Source organism: Athene cunicularia, assembly GCF_003259725.1.
Source record: "Athene cunicularia isolate RWA chromosome 9 unlocalized genomic scaffold, athCun1 chr9_part1, whole genome shotgun sequence".
Classification (NCBI taxonomy): Eukaryota; Metazoa; Chordata; class Aves; order Strigiformes; family Strigidae; genus Athene; species Athene cunicularia.
In genome coordinates this window covers 24,080,487-24,098,412 of record NW_020799110.1, presented here as the reverse complement: position 1 = coordinate 24,098,412, position 17,926 = coordinate 24,080,487, and positions in this window count along the sequence as shown.

Below are 17,926 nucleotides of genomic sequence, written 5' to 3'. Positions count from 1 at the left end.
CCTCCCCTCAGATAACTGTTTCTTTAAATTATGTAACTATGCATTTTCACAACAATTTATTAACTCACACTTGCACATTTCCTTTAGTTGTCCCCTGTATTTGTGTATTGGACAGGTCCTCAATCAGCATCCATTGACTCTGACAACTCACTCCAAATTGTCTCAACCAAAGTTTAGCATATGTTCCCCAAAATTATCAGATCTGTTCAAGGCCCTGCATCTTAGAACATAAAAAAATAAATCAACCAAAGCTGCTGTGGATACATTAATATTAATTAGGAAGTTTGCACAGTAACCAACATGGTCTTGTCAGGAAGACATACATCTTCTAACAGTCCAAAACATGCATTTTTAGTGAACTTTAGAAGGTCTTATTTACTCCAGATCTTTTCCTTTTCTTCACAGCTATATTACTTGGTCTAATAAAAAAACTTTAGGTCTCCCTGCCAAGCTTTCTCATAATTAGTAATTGTGAGTGAGCTAGCTGATGTTATCCTTGGACATTCTGGTGAGACTTGGGACATAAAGCCATGAATTAGGTCACCTGTCCTCAACAGACTCTCCATTTCCTTTCTGTATTTTTAATGTGCTTCTACAAATACCCCCAGTACAGAGAAAGAAGAAAAATAATCTCATATGGAGAACTTTTTAAATTCAGGTTAAAAAAAGGGGGAGTGGGTAAAGGAATATTTGAGCATTGTATGCATCTGTGCTTTCTGGGGCACCCATCAGTGAGACAATTCCCTGATCTGTGTTTATTTTCCAGGACATCAATTTAATTTCTCTGTTTGAGTCCACTGTGTTTTCATCTATAGTTCTTTCTTTACTTTTGGGGTTAACTGAAGTGATGCTTTTCTACAGCTTAGGAATATATAATAATTTTCAAATATCACTAGATGAAAGTAGAAATTAGAGCAGTCATTTTGCTATAGTAGACATTTGTTTTCTTTTATAGCTTTCCTGGCTGCTCAAGGGTAATACAATCAGAACAGGAGAAGTTTTGTAGTCTTGATACTCACTGATAATTTTATTGTAAATTTTCTGACAGTCTTCTGTTATTGCATTTATCTGCACATCTGAGCAATGAAAAAAACCCCATGAAGTATTCAATTCAATCTTGACAGAAACAGCACAATTCCCTTGGACACTAATGCATATTGTACCTAGTAATATCATGATATGACCTGAGACTACATTTTCTCCTTCAACAGCCTCGAACAGCTCTAACAATATGGCAAGGTGGTAGATCTTGTTATAAACTCCTTCATACTGAGCCTTCATTCCTTTCATACTTCAACCTCACTGGGACAATAAAAGATTGTTTCTCCCACCTTACTCAAAGTTTTAGCTCCTCTCACTAAATACATCTTCCTTTGATTTGCTGTCCATGTGAGTAAAATACAGTCAAGTTTGTTGAAATGAATCAACTATCATGAATATGTACTAACCTCTATCCCTTCACACACACAGAATAGGCATCAGCAGTAGCTACCAAGACACATAATGGAAAACAGTATTGCAAAAATAATGTTTTTCCTGACTCATATGAACTTGTTTTGTGTGCCCAAAGCGTACTGAACTTGCTCAGATTCTTCCCAGTGGTGTCTCTGAGGCCAAGTCAGCGTGGGTCTGCTCAGTTTGTGAGATAATGAATGGAGAAGGGACAACTAACTGCTTAAAAATATGCAGTAAAAAAGCAAGCATTTCTCTAATTCTGCTAAACAGCATCTCTGAGATAAATTAACTTTACCAGAATCACAAATAGCCATCTCAGAAATGCACAGGTTTGCCTCAGTAAAAGTGACAGTAACCTTTATTTAGCCCTTACCTAAAAAGACGAAAGGAATACCCCTGAGACCACGAAACTGGTCATAGATGGACAGGGTCAAATTCCTTTAAAACAATGCATATTGAAAATCTTTATTTTTACTGACACATTCTGTTCTGAAATCAGTCTTGATGATAATACTCACAGCATATCACTACAAAAGTAATCTCTAAGTATATAAAAAAAATTCCCTCTTCATAAGAAGTTTGACTCCAGTGCTCCAGTGTAACACACAAGTACTGACACAAAAGACTTTGGCTGACTATTGTTAAAAATGAATTAGAATAAACTGTGAATCCCAAAGCTCCAGTTAATAGAAGCATAAAGAGAAAATTGGCAGGTAGGAGTTAGACAGTGGGCTGAATGGCTGCCATTACCAATGTCTATACATAGGTTTTTCAAAGACAAACACATTTTATTGCATACAAAGACAATGCATTTTTCCACTTTGGGCTAGTGAGAAATTCTCTTTTTTTTAGAAACATGGAGAACAATCCCTTTACAAGTTTGTCACAAGAATAGATACAGTCACTGTATTTTTATTCAACTTCCCACATGCTTCTCATGACTGTTTGTCTTCAATGGAGAACAACATGCTGCTGATGTATGGTTCTAACTTCACCTTAGACATGCATAACACAAAACTGTATTTATCCGCACTTTTAAAAGTAAATCTTAAATGTCTTGTGCTAAGTAGAACCTGAGTGTGAACTGAGGCAGGTCATTTAGTGCAACCCCTGTATATTGCTTACTCTCCAACACGTTTTTGGCAAAATTAACAGCCATTACTGCAGAAGATGCTTGAAAATGGCCATTAAGTAGTGCTTATTCTTAACATCCTTATTTGTTAAGGCTCCAGAATAGCAGGACATCTGTAGAACACTAAAGCGGGATTTTTAAAAACACTTGGCATTTGTCAAACTTCCTTCCAGTCAGCTCAACAGTTTTACCATTACCCCTAGTAAAAGCATAATTAAACCAGTGCTAAAGTGCTTTCAAATGCCTAGTGATGTCCACACAACCATTAATACAGATGCAAAATGAAGACTGCCTATCCAGACACCAACAACTGCCAACTCCAGATTACATTTAACTCAGATTTGGGCACCTTGGCTCACCGAAGTATCATGGAGAGGGACACAAAAGGGCGTCCTGCTCTCTATGTGAAAGTCCAGAACAACCAACCTGTTGGAGTGGATTTACAATATTTCCCACACTAAAGCAGCCTGAGATCCAACTACTTCATGACATACCCTACACTTGAATTATTCCTGCCAGCTTAAGTGGGTTAGTACAAAAGTAAAATGCTAGTTGAAAAAGAATAGAGGCTCTGGTAAATCCTGATCACTCTGTAGGATATCTGGTTTCCATCATTACAGGGCATATAAGAACCTGGTCTGCTGATATTTTACTGGAAGATGTTCTCTCAGTAGATACCAATTTCAGGATGGAAGATGCCTTGGCAGAGACACTTGAAGGAGAAATAGGAGACAGGCAAAGACAGAGGCAGGTGAAAACTGTAATGGCAGGTGGAAAAGAAGAACCAAAGATGTACTATTAAAAAAGAAATTAAAAGGAAGAAAGCAAGACTGGCATGCAGCACAAAGTAAGAATATAAAGCAGAAAGAAGCAGATCTCTTCAGCAACCTTTTTGTTGGTGTTGGTTTGCAACAAGTATGTTGATTTAGTGAGCTTTGGAGGAGTTTTTCTTTGTTCATTTTTACCTTTCAGAAATCAACAGCTTTCAGCCTTAAAGTCTGAGCTACATTCAAAGGCTTCGGAACACAAGCAATAAAAAATGACATACAGCAAAGAAAGGAATATTGTGTTGTAAGGCTAAATACACCATGCAGACAGATATAATTACTCGAGTTTCAATATATGACCAATCTCAGAACAGCAATATTAAAAGAAAGATAGAATGAGTGAATGTCACAGAAAAATCTCTGCAGTTACACTTCTCTGCCAAACAAAGCTAGAAACCAAAGGGTCAGACTCTTTTGTTTGGAAATGACATTCTAAGCAGAGTTTAAGGCCAGCCACACCTGCCACTTTTGCTGTACCGAGGCAAATGATTATAAGAAATCTACACCATACATCAAGCCTGCAGCAAACCCACAACTCAGGAATAATCCTGTTGGTTTCCATTACAAAATGGACTATTAGGATTAATGTTGTTGGAGGTCACTTTGTTTAAATGCTATTTTGCTTCAGTGTGGGCTCGTGTTGTTCCAGTAGTGGGAATGGTATCTATTCTGATGGCTTTTAGATGAAAGCCACAATGAAGTGCTAAAAACCACCTATAGTAAGATGTGGCCAGACATTTGAGCTTGGGATAGAGGTGAGTAAGGCTGGCTACCAATTTTTCATTGGAATAGCTGACTTCACAGTCGTCATTTGACTCAATGCAGTTGCTGTGCTGAAGCCCACTGGAATCAAGTTCTCCATGAAGCTATACCCAGGACTGGATCAGACTCTAGGGTTTTTAATTCCTTCTTAGCAAGCCACAGCATGTCTGGAAAGAGAGAATTCGCTTGATCCGGCTGCTTATTAGAGAATCTACATTCAGGTACACAAAAAAAGCGATTAGTAACTATTCCTTGTCTCCAGGGAAATCACTTTTCAATTCAGGTATGTTGATGGATAATAGGGCAACAGTCATGGCACACAGGACGAGCTATTAGTGAGTTTGTCCCATAAGTTATCTGCACTTGAGACAGAGAGAAAAAAGTTTCATTTGCCTTAAAGGCAGAAGTGTTCTACCAGAGTGGAATGATTGACTTACCTTGGAGCACTAAGGCTGATCATTTGGCACTAGTGTAAATGAAAAATTCATCATTACTGATGATTTTTGACTGCCCTAGAAAACCCAAATATTAATATGGCTTAATACAGTACAATTGAAAATCCAGAATGCAATAAAACATTCATATCATGCTAGCACAGGGATTTCTTTGTGTTATTTGTTCAAAGAGTAGCATATTCTCCCTCTCTATTTCAAGTCCTTTCTGGAGCTGAAACAATATGGTATTTTATTGAGTGCCTTTCACCACCCTTTCAATATATGGAGTCACAGGTATTCTCAGTCTTCAATAAAGGATAAAATTTTTGTCTGCATCTTACCACAAATTCTGAACACTGAGTCCTTGGATTATTTCCCCAAGAAATACATGGATATGTGGTTCATAAGTGCAATGATCTGCCAGGTACTCTGGCACTGGGTAAACTCCACTCCAGAATATAAACTGAGATGATAGAAAAAATGATTCTTCCTTGAGACAGGTGATGGTGACCTTTAGAGGCTTAGAGCTGTTAAACAGCCCAAGACTATGACGTACAATCTCTATACATGAGACACTCAAAGGTCATGAGTCGAAGACACGATTTCATATTTTTCCTAACCTAAAATTGGGATGCTATTTGTAGAAAAGAAATAATAGTCTACTTTGGAATAATGTAAAATATAAATTATCCACAAGGGATTCACATTTTCTAATTAAATGCCTATTAAAATCAATTAAGAAGCTATAGCAGTCCTGCACTAATGAGGGAAGTCATATTATTACCTCTGCATTAAGTACTGTATTATTCACTAATTCCATTTAATCACAGTGAATTTTTTTGTTAATACAAGGACCTAGACTAATATTGCAGTAGATTTGAACAGTGAATTATACAGGTTCAGTGTTTCCTAGCCAGAGTAAAACATTTTCCTGTATACTACATGCAATGGTAACTCTAAATGTGATCTTGTGACAATTATAAGAGGTGTCACCTACGCTTCTTAATTCCTTCATGTGTCGATAATGGCTTTGAACTCTAAGGATTGCTAGTAGTAAATTTTACTTGTCCTGTTAAACTGCAGGTAGAATTATAAATCATTGTGATACAAGATTTATAAAATCTTTCTACTGTGTCTTAAGGCTCCAGTAATGAACAAGGAAAAGCACAAAGATGAAGCCAACATGTAATCTAGGAAGAGAACAGAAATATGTATATTAACCAAAGTGTTACGGGAGGAGACAAAAGGACCCAAATGTCTTCATGGCCATATGACGTCCTAACTTTGCAAACATAAGAATTTTGAATGGACAAGAAAACGAAGCTGGATCCTGGTCTGGGCAGCACAAGACCCAACTTCAGACAAGACTAGGAAAGACATTCCTTCAGGAATTCTCCAGGACACATTAATGCTGGGCTCAGTTCAAATAGCTAATGAGCCTCCTTATAAGCAAGTGAAATGCTGCAGAAGTTAAAAAGGATCTCTCTTATTCAGTATTAACTTTGATAACATGCTTTGTTCTTTTTTTTTTCTTTGTAATTTAGTCCCATTATTGCAAATCTGTGTTCCCTTAGCAAATGATAAAGCTAATTAGAGAATCTGTAGTAACCTATAGATAGCATAGCATGGCTCTGCTCCTTCAGGCAAATGCCAATCTGTTACTCAAGGGAGCACTGGCAAATTCCTGGAGTGCATCATCCCACAGGATATGAGGTCAGAAGGTTTCTGAATGTCTGGAGGAGCCTGTCCCAGAGCTGCACAAGTTTGTAGGAGTTTAACACACCTTGCAGGTTGTAAAGGGGGGCTTGGGTCTCTGCACCAATGTGAAGAGTGAGGTGAGGACCTGAAACTCAGACTTCACATTCCTCTTGTTAGTTTGGTTTTGGTATCTGATTAGTAACTTTCTTGTTGGATTCACTTGCATGAAATCTATCTGGCTTGAAGCAGCTATACACCATGTATGTTAGTGCTTTCTTAGGCAACAGAGCCTGCAAGTAATGCAGAGCCCTGCATTGCTAGGACACTTTTTGAAGTCATTTACTAGTGAGTCTATCAGAGCTATGTTATAAGCTTCTCAGTCTTACTGGCTACTAAATATAAATATGTCTTAAAATGCTTTAGAGTGATTATAGTGCTAGGCTGAATAGTGGTGACAATTTATTCATGGTTACTCATATGATCATTTTTAATGTGATTTCCATACTTCAAGAAGCTTTTTTTTTCCCCCTAAAGTGCAGTCTCTCTGTAAGACATGCTTCTTTGCTCTCTAATTACACAGAAGGCTGGAACAGAAGAATATCTACAACTATGTTTAGAAATGAAACTAGGGTGGGAAAGGAAACAAATATTGTTTTCCATACTGGCACTGCCTACAACGCTAATACTTGACAGAGAACAGGTATCGCTGTGCTGCGGCAAAGCGTTTAGAACTTGGGATCCAACCCAGGTGGTCTTGCAGCCCACCTCTCGAGGATCCCCAGCACAAGCCATTTATGCAGTGACATCAGGAACTGCACAGAAAGATGGGAGAAACTAAGTGCTTACACTGATCACTATTTTAGAACATAAACTCATCGGCGCAAAGCCAGTGTTCCTGGCAGGTGAAGAAGTACTATATCCCCAATTTCAATGGAGCATGGTGATGCAGGGAGTATAAGCAATTTAGCCTATGATTTGTGGTGACTCAGGGAGCTGAACATGGGATAAATCTGGTAATATGACTCTCACCACTTTACTGAAAATTATTATTGTATGACTCTGGATGTATTTTTTTCAGAACACTCAGTCCGTCCTGAATATTGTTGAAGTCTTTACTATGGGGGCCCTCAGGAAGACCAGGCCCTGCTGTGGACCCCGAGCAGAACTCCACCAGCCGGTAAGGGCTGCAATCCCAGAAACCAAGGCACAGACACTGTAGTGATCCATGGGGTTTAGGAAATGAGAAAAAATAGAGAATGAAAGAGAGGACCAATAATGAGCAAGGTAATGATCTGTAAAATGTCTTTAAAATGAAACCTGTAGTGTTTATCTATATCTCATCCTTGGGAAACTTATAGCCCCTCCAAAAGCCTCGACCAGAATCACCAGGCTCACAGCCTGGGCAATTCAGATACTTTCTGTTCAATGAGAGGAAACTAATCCACCTGCGTTCTCATTTTGGGATGAGCCTTTAAGCCTGGATGAAGATGAAAATCTGAAGAGGGACTCGTATTACAACATGCTCCTGACAGAAACAACACTTTGAACAGTGTACCTTGTCAAAAAAATTTCCATGTTGGCTTTTTATTAAAAAGCTTGCTAACCCTTGCTAGGACTGACAGAGAGAAGGAAACGTCTTGCAGCAGTCAAGGCTCGTAGGGCAATTGTTGCAGTTTAGAGCTCATAATTTTTTCTCCTTTTATTATTCTTCAGCCTACTGTGGCTGACACTATGCATAACCGTCTCACAATCACTCCTTATCACATTTGATTTCCCATGTTTCACCCTGCAGATTTTATCTTGCTAATGAAACCTAGGCTATTTGTCCTCAGGTATTCACATGGTCCCCATTGCTAGTGAGCCTGAAGACATGAACATCTTAATGGAGCCTTAGAAATTCCACTGGCTGCTTCTGAACCACCCGAGATGAAAATAAAGACTTTAAGTCATTCAGGCTGGGTCACTGGTGTTGTGTATCAATTATGCAGATTCCCTCAAATGGATTCTGAAAGCATCTGTCACACATGAAAGAAAAGCTCTGTGAGCCTTTGCTAACAAAAATGTCTTTTGTTCCCTGACAACCTTGTACATAAAGGTGTGAAACAAGACAGTTCAAACAGGCTTTCCTACTACATCGAGCAAGCAAAGCCTATTGCAGCGACGTGGGGAAGATAGTTTTTCATAGATTAGGAGCACTGGATGGGTAAGGTGGGGGCTGGCTACCCCTGGCCCAGGACTCGCCCTGGGGCAGTTCTCACTGAGGGAACAGCATAAAGGGAATTCTGTTCCCTCCCTGGGCACACAGGAACTTGCAGAGAGGAAATGTGCACAAGTACAAGGCTATACAAGTTTCAAAGACTGTATAATGAGAGTGATATGCTGATTATCAGTTAATTCCCATTTCAAACACCTAAATCCCTTTGTGAATCTGGCCCTATAGGCTTAATCCTGCATATAGCTTAATTAGCTTAATTGTTGACCATGTCTGGTAAAGGGATGGTGGGCAGGACAGTGTGTTCTGGGGAAACTGTCCACACCCAGCAGGTCAAAGAAAAGCTTATGGTGGATGAGGCTTGGAGGCCTCTAAATGGAAATGGCTTTGTTTCAGAAACAAGAAGCCTGGGAAGAGGCTGCAGAAGTTTGTGTTCAGATAGGCAGAAGTAACTGGGAGTGAATGAAGAGGAACCTTTTAAAGCTTTTCAGGACCAGAATGATCCCATGCTCAGGGCACTGAGGACTGCTTTTACATTCTTATCTCCAGACAAATGTGTAATTTCACTATTTATGACAGGGAAGTGAGCGTGTGAGGATTTTGTGACTTATTTCTGTTCACTATGAAAGAGCATAGCTCAGGCCTGGCAGTATTTCCTCCACGTATCATTTTTCTTCATACTTCCAATGGGACAGAGTCCATGTCCTTCTTCTTCTCTTATAGCTTCGGACATGCAGGATCAAGATCATACTGCTTAGCAAACTGTTTTCTGACATGCAGGAAGAATCTGAGGTTGTGACTGAGGTCCTCATATGGAGGAGACTCTCTAAGCCATGATAAGGGCTCTGGGAGCAGACCCACTGCTGATGCTTTTGCAGGGACAAAGGCTGCCACAGATCCCTCTGAAACCATGGCTGACCTTTAATCACTACAGTTCAGGTGCCTGGAGTCACATTTTCTGCTATAAACCGCTAATATCCCAGCAAAAGAAGCAGTTGAGTATCTTTCTTTCTGTAAGAACAATAATAGAAGTTGGCCTTGTCTGGGGAGCTTCTAGGGAAGTATTTTCCATTGCATGCAGGAAGCACGCAGTTCTACTTTATGCGGCAAAAGTCAGGTGTGTAATTCAATTAATTGACTATAAGACACATAAACCTTTAGTTAGGTGATTGACAATGCTAGCATTGAAGTTGATTTGGGAATTTTGTTTACCCTGGTGTACATGCTTAAATGAGAGGAAAGTTGGGTCTACCAAGCTGTCTCAGTTTGTAGAAGGCTCATTAAAAAAATAAAATAAGCTATCCTTCTACAGTGAAGAAACCATTAAATATAACTTCTATAAATATTTACTCGTGAAAAAATTCTTAATCCAAAGAGTTTGAGAATCATAGTCTTGTTTTACTAGTCCTACTATAAAAAGAATCCAAGCCTGTCCAACCTGATCAAGCTGCCTTTCTAATATTGCAAACATGCGTTTGGAATTGTTTTTTTTACATTTTCCCACGTTGTCCTGGAGGACAGCATCATATTACATTATACACTAAAGCCACAAGCATTTAAACAGACATAAAGTTCATCCTGGGTATTAGCTATTCAGTCATTCAGCCAAGGCAGTTAAACTGGAGTAAGAGTAAAGAGCAAGTACCAGGAATTTCAGTGAAAACAACCTTTCAAGAGCTAGCAGTCATCCACAATCCAAAATCTTCACTGTACAATTAAACTTAACAGTCCCACTGATAGATTTAAAAGATCGGAAAAGGAGAAGCAATATCCCAAAACCCTCTCCCTGTGCCTCTAGCAGTGCTGTTGCTGTGGTTTGGGCAGCAGCTGATCAATGCTTTGTTGGCAGTGGAGACCTGGCTGGAGTTTGTGCTTTCTCCTGCCTAGCACATCTCATATTGGAGTCAGGTCTCCACATGAGCTCAGCAAGGCTGTTTAGCGACCAACCAGGTACTCTAATTCTCAGTGCATGCACTAAAAGGTAAATCTCCTGCTTTGGGGCTGTACTCCTAAATGTAGCATGAGTGCAGGCCAGCTTGATATAGTTACTGTGCCCACTGAGAGAGACTGGGGCTTTCCAAACACCCAAAGCCACCTGCTTTAATGGTTTGAACCAAAGCCTAAAGACAGAGATCCCAAAATACAGTATTTTGTAAGATGCCAGTGTCCTTAAAAAGTGATCATATTCACAAAGCTGCTGATCTACTTTTGCAGTATGGGCAATTGTTGACCTATGAAGCAGCCCTTTGACCACTGACACTGTCTGTGTAAAGCTCTCATTTCACTGTCAGTCTTTGTTCAGCTGAACAAAACAGCTGTCAAATACTCTACCTTCTCTTCCCAGTTACTTCACTTCTGTTATTCTGGGTCCTTAAACCATACTCTGTTTAAAGTAATAAGTATTAGCATGGGGTTGTGGGGTGGTTTTTTTTGGTTGGGTTGGTTTTTTTGGGTTTTTGGGGTTTTTTTTGCCAGTGCTTGACAATCTGTGCTACCACTTCAGACAGTTGGTCATCTTTGGTAGACCATGCATCTCATCTTCTTTGTCCTGACAAGAAGATGTCACCTTCTTTGACCCTCTGTACACGCTCTTCACACTTCCAGTCAAATGGGCATCTGTTTTCTCCTCCTTCCTCCTTATGGGAAGGTTTCAGCTAAGTGCTTAACAGACTCTGCTAACAGTCATTCAGTAACTCAACAATCAAGAATTTTTTAGAGGAATTTTGTTTGATAGTTCATGCAAAAGCCTGATTTCTTCTTGAACCTACTCATTCAAGCTTGTTTTGCACTTAGTTATTTCTGTAAAAATAAACATATGCAAATATGTATTTTCATTTAAAGCATAACTATATTGTTCTATTAATTAAAAACATCCTCATGTGCTTTTCCATGACAAGACTGTGGTTCTGATTTGCAATAAACACTTGTTGCAGCAAGCTTAATTGATACTTTAACACTGGAGCCTACTACCATTTGGTGTTTGCTAACACAGTCAGTGGCTAGAGTTTATATTTCTCTCAGAAGTAGCATTTAATTTTCTCCCAGTGTTACCTACCATTAGTGGACCTAACTTATCAGAAAATGCAGCAAAAACCATGAAGCTCCCAGCCTCTGACTGGACCAAGTAAATATTTTTCAGTTGGAATAAAAAGGAGAAGTGAAGGCAGCTTTTTGAAAGGCCCAAAATCTTTCTTTTTTTTCCTTGACTATTTTTTTCAAAATAAAAATAAACATTAACAAAAATATATTTGACAGAAATAATTTCTAGGACATGGCAGCAGAAACAATACTGAATCTAGCTTCTCTCACTCACATAAAGCCACATGCTATGCTATCAGGTTGCAGTTACTTTTTTTGCTGCACCTTTCTGTTGCTGGTTGCATGAAAGATTAATAGGGGTAGGGGTTACTTGGCTTGAGAGTTTTCATGGGGTTGTATGTTAGCTGGGGTTATTTCACATGAAAATGATGCAAACACTGTTTGCCCTTTTGCACTATCCCTCATACAAGGGATATCAGTTTGTTTTCTCAAGCTGTCTAGGGCCTGAGGAAAAATATTATTTATTCCAATTAACGTAGACAAATAGTCATTTAGACCCTCTCAGTATTCAAGAGAAAACTAAAACTGAAGATGAGGAAGCTTCATGCAGCCATAGCTACATTTTCAGAATAAAGTTTAGATGAGCACACACATATGTGCATGAAAAGCATGTGTGTTTGCATCCGTATTAACTCAAAGCATATGGAGATTATACCTTATATCTCATGCTTTCTGGATCATTGATGCTGCTGTGATGTCACCACTTCATTTAGCCTTTCTGCAAATGTAGTGGAACATTTAAGATGTCTAGGAAAGATGGTCTTTTAAACATCTTGTGAGATGATTTTGGCAGGGTATATCCTTCTTAGAACCTATCAGTATTACAGAATATACATACAGAGAAATATATTCTAATTTACTTTAAAAAATATTTTATACAGGCAAACACATCCATGGTGTGGATATCTCCACATACTATCTATATGTACAGGATGCATGTATGATTTTATGTGCATATGTCTACATGTAAACTATATGCAAAACATGTATTTGTGTTTGTTGGAATATAGACTCCTACAAATAGGAACTCATATATAAGTACACAAATATATTAAATAGGAATATAATCTAGCTGTTAGTTTCACAACATGAAAATTATATAGGATTAAATTGGAGTACTTAATAAAGAGATAAAACAAACTCTAATGTATTTCAAGGTATAAGGTGCCAGTCTAATCAAGACGAGGACATAGGTATTCAGAAGGCTGTAAAAACCTGTCAGTGTTAAAACAGAATGACAGACATTTATATTTCCCAGGAGGTCTACGGAGTTTCTACAGCGGGGATTAAGAGAACGATTCTGTGACACAGGAGCCCAAGGCTTTGATTAATCCCAGTGTGCAAACCTCATGCTGCTAAGGGCCAGGAGAGTGAGGATGTACCAGTGCTGCAGACTGCGCTGTAGTGTAAATACACCTGAGCCATTTTAAATAACCTAAGTGGGAACTAGAGGCAGTCTTGATGCAGTAGCAGAAAACAGAATGTCAAGCTTCGATGAAGTGTAGTTCCCTTCTTACAAGAGTGCTCCTGTAACTCGTCTGTGTCCAGTAACTCTGTACTGTACAGCAATCCACTTTGAAGATGTATCTTAAGTCAGAGCATATAATTCAACACCAAAGAACATGAGGCACAGGTCGGTGCTTACTGATGGTCTCCTCAAACTGAAACCCAACATTCCGTGCTTCTCCTCCTCATGGGAAAGCCAAGACAGTGTTCTGCCTTGTGTGCAGCATGTTATAGCATGTCACTGCTGATACCTGATTTCATACTCATGCGTTCAGCTCCTGAATATAAATTTTTTTTTAAACTGTCTTATCTACACTTCAGCTACATTTTTTTTTTTATTGCAGATAAATACAGCAGCAGCATGAAACTCATTCTGAGACTCTGTGGGGAACCCAGAGAGTCCCAATTCTTTTTGAAGAGGATTATCCATGTCCTTATTTCCCTCTGCAGGGACAACAGAAGCTACTGTCGTCAGGCCGTCTCCATTGCTCTATCAAATCCAACAGGCAAGTTGCCTGCTGACATAACTCCATTAAAACCAATGGACTTTCATCTGTGGAGATTATAGCCCTAAAACTGCTTGCAAGGATTGACCTTGAAAAGAAATTAAAGGCTCTGTCATTGATTGCCAATATTGAAATTCAACTGTAAACTCAGGAAGGACCAACATTTTGAAAAAATTCCACACATCCTATGGATAAATCATGCCTAAACAAAACAAGCACACATTTTTATGCTTAGTCCCCAGTGACTGGAATGTCATCTAATGTTTATGTATACAACATACCTGTATTGTTTCTAAGGTCTTATACTAACTTGAGAGCCCATGGCAGACAATGATATGGGTGCTTAGTTCCTCAGTCAATTAGTTAAATTACATTAAGCACACTGTCTAAACACTTTAAAAAACCAAAAACTGAAGCGTCACAAAATTAATTTTAGGAAACTTCACTTTCAAAGTTCAGGTTCCTGTATTTGAAATAATTCACTTTAGAAGTTACTGTGGATTAACTTTCCTTAGTATCTCCGCATACGCGTGCCCTAAGCACACAGTGAGAGGAATTCAAAACTAGACCTTCTTTTTCCATCACAGCTTCCCCTCCTGCTGCAGTTTCCAATGAAGTCACCAGCCTCTGTAGTTCAGCAGTTGTCACTAAGTTCAATGAAGCTGTCACGGGTGCATCAGGAATTTATTTGGAACCTTACATTGCCTTTAACACGGGAACATGTGGAACCAGACATATGTAAGAGGAAAAGGATACTCAAAATAAACATCTGGGGAAAAATGAAGAAGACAGGTCCTTTGCACACATCTCAAGCTCTCAACAGCTAGATTTGCTGTTATGGTGGGTAGGCTGCACCAGGGCTAGCTGGAATCCATCCCTGGGAATCTTTCCGAGTGCTGTCAACAGTATGCCTGGGCTGGATTTTATTTTAGCCATCCAGCTTAACCATCGTCTGTCTAAAGCCAGAAATCCACTCTCCTTCCATCGTGGCTCCCTCCTGAGATCAAGAGGCAGAAAACCATCCCTGTGTCTGTCCCTGGTTATGAGACAATCCCATCCATGAGTGAGGGGGAAGGATAAACAACATGTGAGGAGCTACAAGCGGCGATGAGGAAATTCACTGCACAGCGGAAGAACCAGGGCCTCACGTGTTCAGGTTACACAAGCATGTTGTCTTTATTGTGTACCAACAAACAGCCTGGCTAGCTGTCGTCTTGGATTTCTGAGTGTGCTGATTTTAGTCTGTTTGGTTAAACTGCTATTTACAATGCAAGACATTGAGGATTTGGCATGATTTACCAAATAGATACACTTCCCTTGAAAGACAAGCAACAGAAATACTTCCCTCCAAGGAAAACTGTTTCTGAGACACAGCAGACCATGCTGAATCCCCTCAGTCTTTTCTCAGTCACTGTTTCCCCATCCACATATGGAGACAAGGAGAAGGACAAGACCTTCCTGCCAGCTGACAACTGCGTAACCCCAGTGAGCTTCTTCACATGGATAGACTGATGACATAAAAAGTAAAGAGATTTGGGGGTGTTCTGGCTGATTATTTGAAGTCAGACCAGGTGGTTACCAATTAAGTGTAAACAAAAGCTTAAAAAAGAAGCTTTGATAAAATAAGAACTAATATTTTTGCTTATCTTGGCCCATTAAATGATGTGTATTTTACAGTTAAAAAAAGCAAAAAGAGATAGAAAAATACCTTTTTAGGCCAAAGTGTGAAACACTTTTTTCACAATTACTTTTAAAAGTAATTTTGATCTCCCCAAAATGAAAAATATTTGCTTTAAGAATGTTCCCTTCCATTTCAGTAGCACAGAGAAAGGAAAAGAGAGGTACTGGGAAAAAAAAAATCCATCCCAATTTTCCAAAACTTTGGATCACTTGTAATACAGGGTAATAGTAAAACGGGGCTGCTCACTTTCAGGGAGGATGAGTGTTTGCAGCAGCCCGTGAGAGCAGCCTGCAGGAGCCCCTGTGTGCAGTGAGTCTGAAACACAGGCAGTACTGCGGGAAGAGACCACGTCAGCAGCAGTCATCTGGCCTGCGTCTCTGCCCACAGCAAGGACATTTAGAGAAGACATTTACAGCAGAAAATATGCCTGAACCATGGTCCCCAGCACTGTCATCAGCATATCGTGCTTTTTTATTACCTATTTAGGCACTGGCTGGGATGAGAACCTAAGCCTATGTCTAGGTTCTTGGGTGGTATTTTCAGCCTGAGCTGGAAGTGTGCTTTCTGCAAGCTAGCTCAGACAAATTTGCAAAAATTGCATTCACTCAGCAAGGGCTTATTTTTAACACCTTTAGAAAAAGGCCTTTAAATGGCTTTCTGGTTCTTTCTGGCTTTTACAGAATTAGGTGTCTCATCTGATTTGGTTCTTCCATAGGTCCCACTGGCGACCCATGATAACCTTGTCAACATGATACCAAACACGTTCTGCTTCAGTTGCACCTCTGTAATGTTGGGAAAAAATTCCTTAGTATTTCTCTCATGAAAGAAACCCTGCAACCACAACTGTTCTCTCTTGAATACTTGACTTTCACAGAACAGTGCCTTAATCAATAAGCAAGACAACAGCTTTGAATGCATACAAATCATGCAGGTCCACTTCACTACAACCATAAGCTGTAGTTTATTTTTGAGCAGATAAACATTTTCCAACAGATTGTATGTTAATGACATTGCTGCTGGCAAAACAAGCTACCTTCACCCTGAGCTGCTTCCAGATGCTAAACAAAGCCTTAATACAGCCAAACTATCCTTAAAGGAAACTATCTCTACACCTGTATGAATGATTTAACATACAGTGCCGTACATTCAGCATTACTGGTATATAAGATATTACCCCTGAATATGCAATGAAAGTTTTTGATCAAAGCATAAACAGAATGAGAGATTAAGAGCTTCCATGAGGTTCTGCAGCTGGGTTTATTCAGTGGTTGCAGAGACTGTGTAGGACTTTTCACTTTTTTACAAGATAACCATCTCAGAATGTATTCTCTCAATATATAGAAGATTTCTTCCAGATTATTTGCTTGTTTCACACATATGCACCTGCCACAATGTATAGAATGAAAATAAATTCTGGGAGAGTCTTGCTGTTGGAAGAATATGGTAATCTCAGAAGAATGATATCTAGTCCTTGCCATTTCGCCGTATAAATATTATTGTCCTAATTTCTTTGGTAAAGCCGAAGAAAGATGACAAATCAGATTACACCTTTGCAGACTTCTTCATTTGCAAATAAATAAATAAATATTTTTAAAAAGCCACTATATTCTCTTCAGACATATATACTGGTAGAAATAAAGCAACTTGTAAGATAATGCTTTAGCAAACAAGCACAATCCTGGATAATTCACCATTCAATACTAATGGGAAGGTGTGGGGATCTGGAAAGATGTTAATAATTCGGACTCTATACTTGGAATGATTCTATAATTTTAAAAAAGTAAAATGGAAAAAAAAATGTGTTCAGGGAAGCACAGAAAAGCATTGCTACGACAGCAGAACAAATCAAACACTGATCAATATCACTGTGGTCACCCGTTAACAAAGACTTGTGATGCGTTTTGAATGCACTTTGGATTGAAGCCATATTTTCCTGTTTCCCTGATGTCTTATGATAATGAAACACATATGAAATGATTTCTGGAAGAAAAATAGTCCTCCTCTTCCTATTTTCCTTTCATACATCCTTTGTGGTGGTGCCTAAATTGCAGATGGGGTTTGGAAAACAGTGCTCACAGATAGATCTGATTGAAGATGATAGAAAGCCAAACCAATGATACACCTGAAGGACTTCAAAATAGAATTTAAGCAGAATCAGTTGAGTCACATTTTGGAATCATTAGTGTCTTTGTTTCAAGCAGCTTCTGTCCTTCCCTCTCCACTCCTACAGAGCGTGGAAGGCAGAAGGCTAGGGGGGAGACTATTTTGACTTTCTTGACTGCAGAAGACCATAACGAAGAATTTTCTTTTAAATATAAGGACCTGAATTTTAACATCTTCGTCAGGCTGTTTCATTTACATGAACTATTAACAACCTAGCAAACTCCGTGTTTGCTCATTCCATTGCACAATGCACACAGTTTCTCAGGGTAGCACAGTTGCTAAACAGCGTTAAGATGCTGATACTGGTGCCTAACTAATATTCTCTAAGAGGCAAGTGCTATACATTAGCATAGCTTTGGGGAACTGGCACCACCACACACCAGGGTGCTGCTCCTGCTCGTGCACAACTCGGGAGCAGCGCAGTGATGGCCACACAGCACCTGTGGTGACA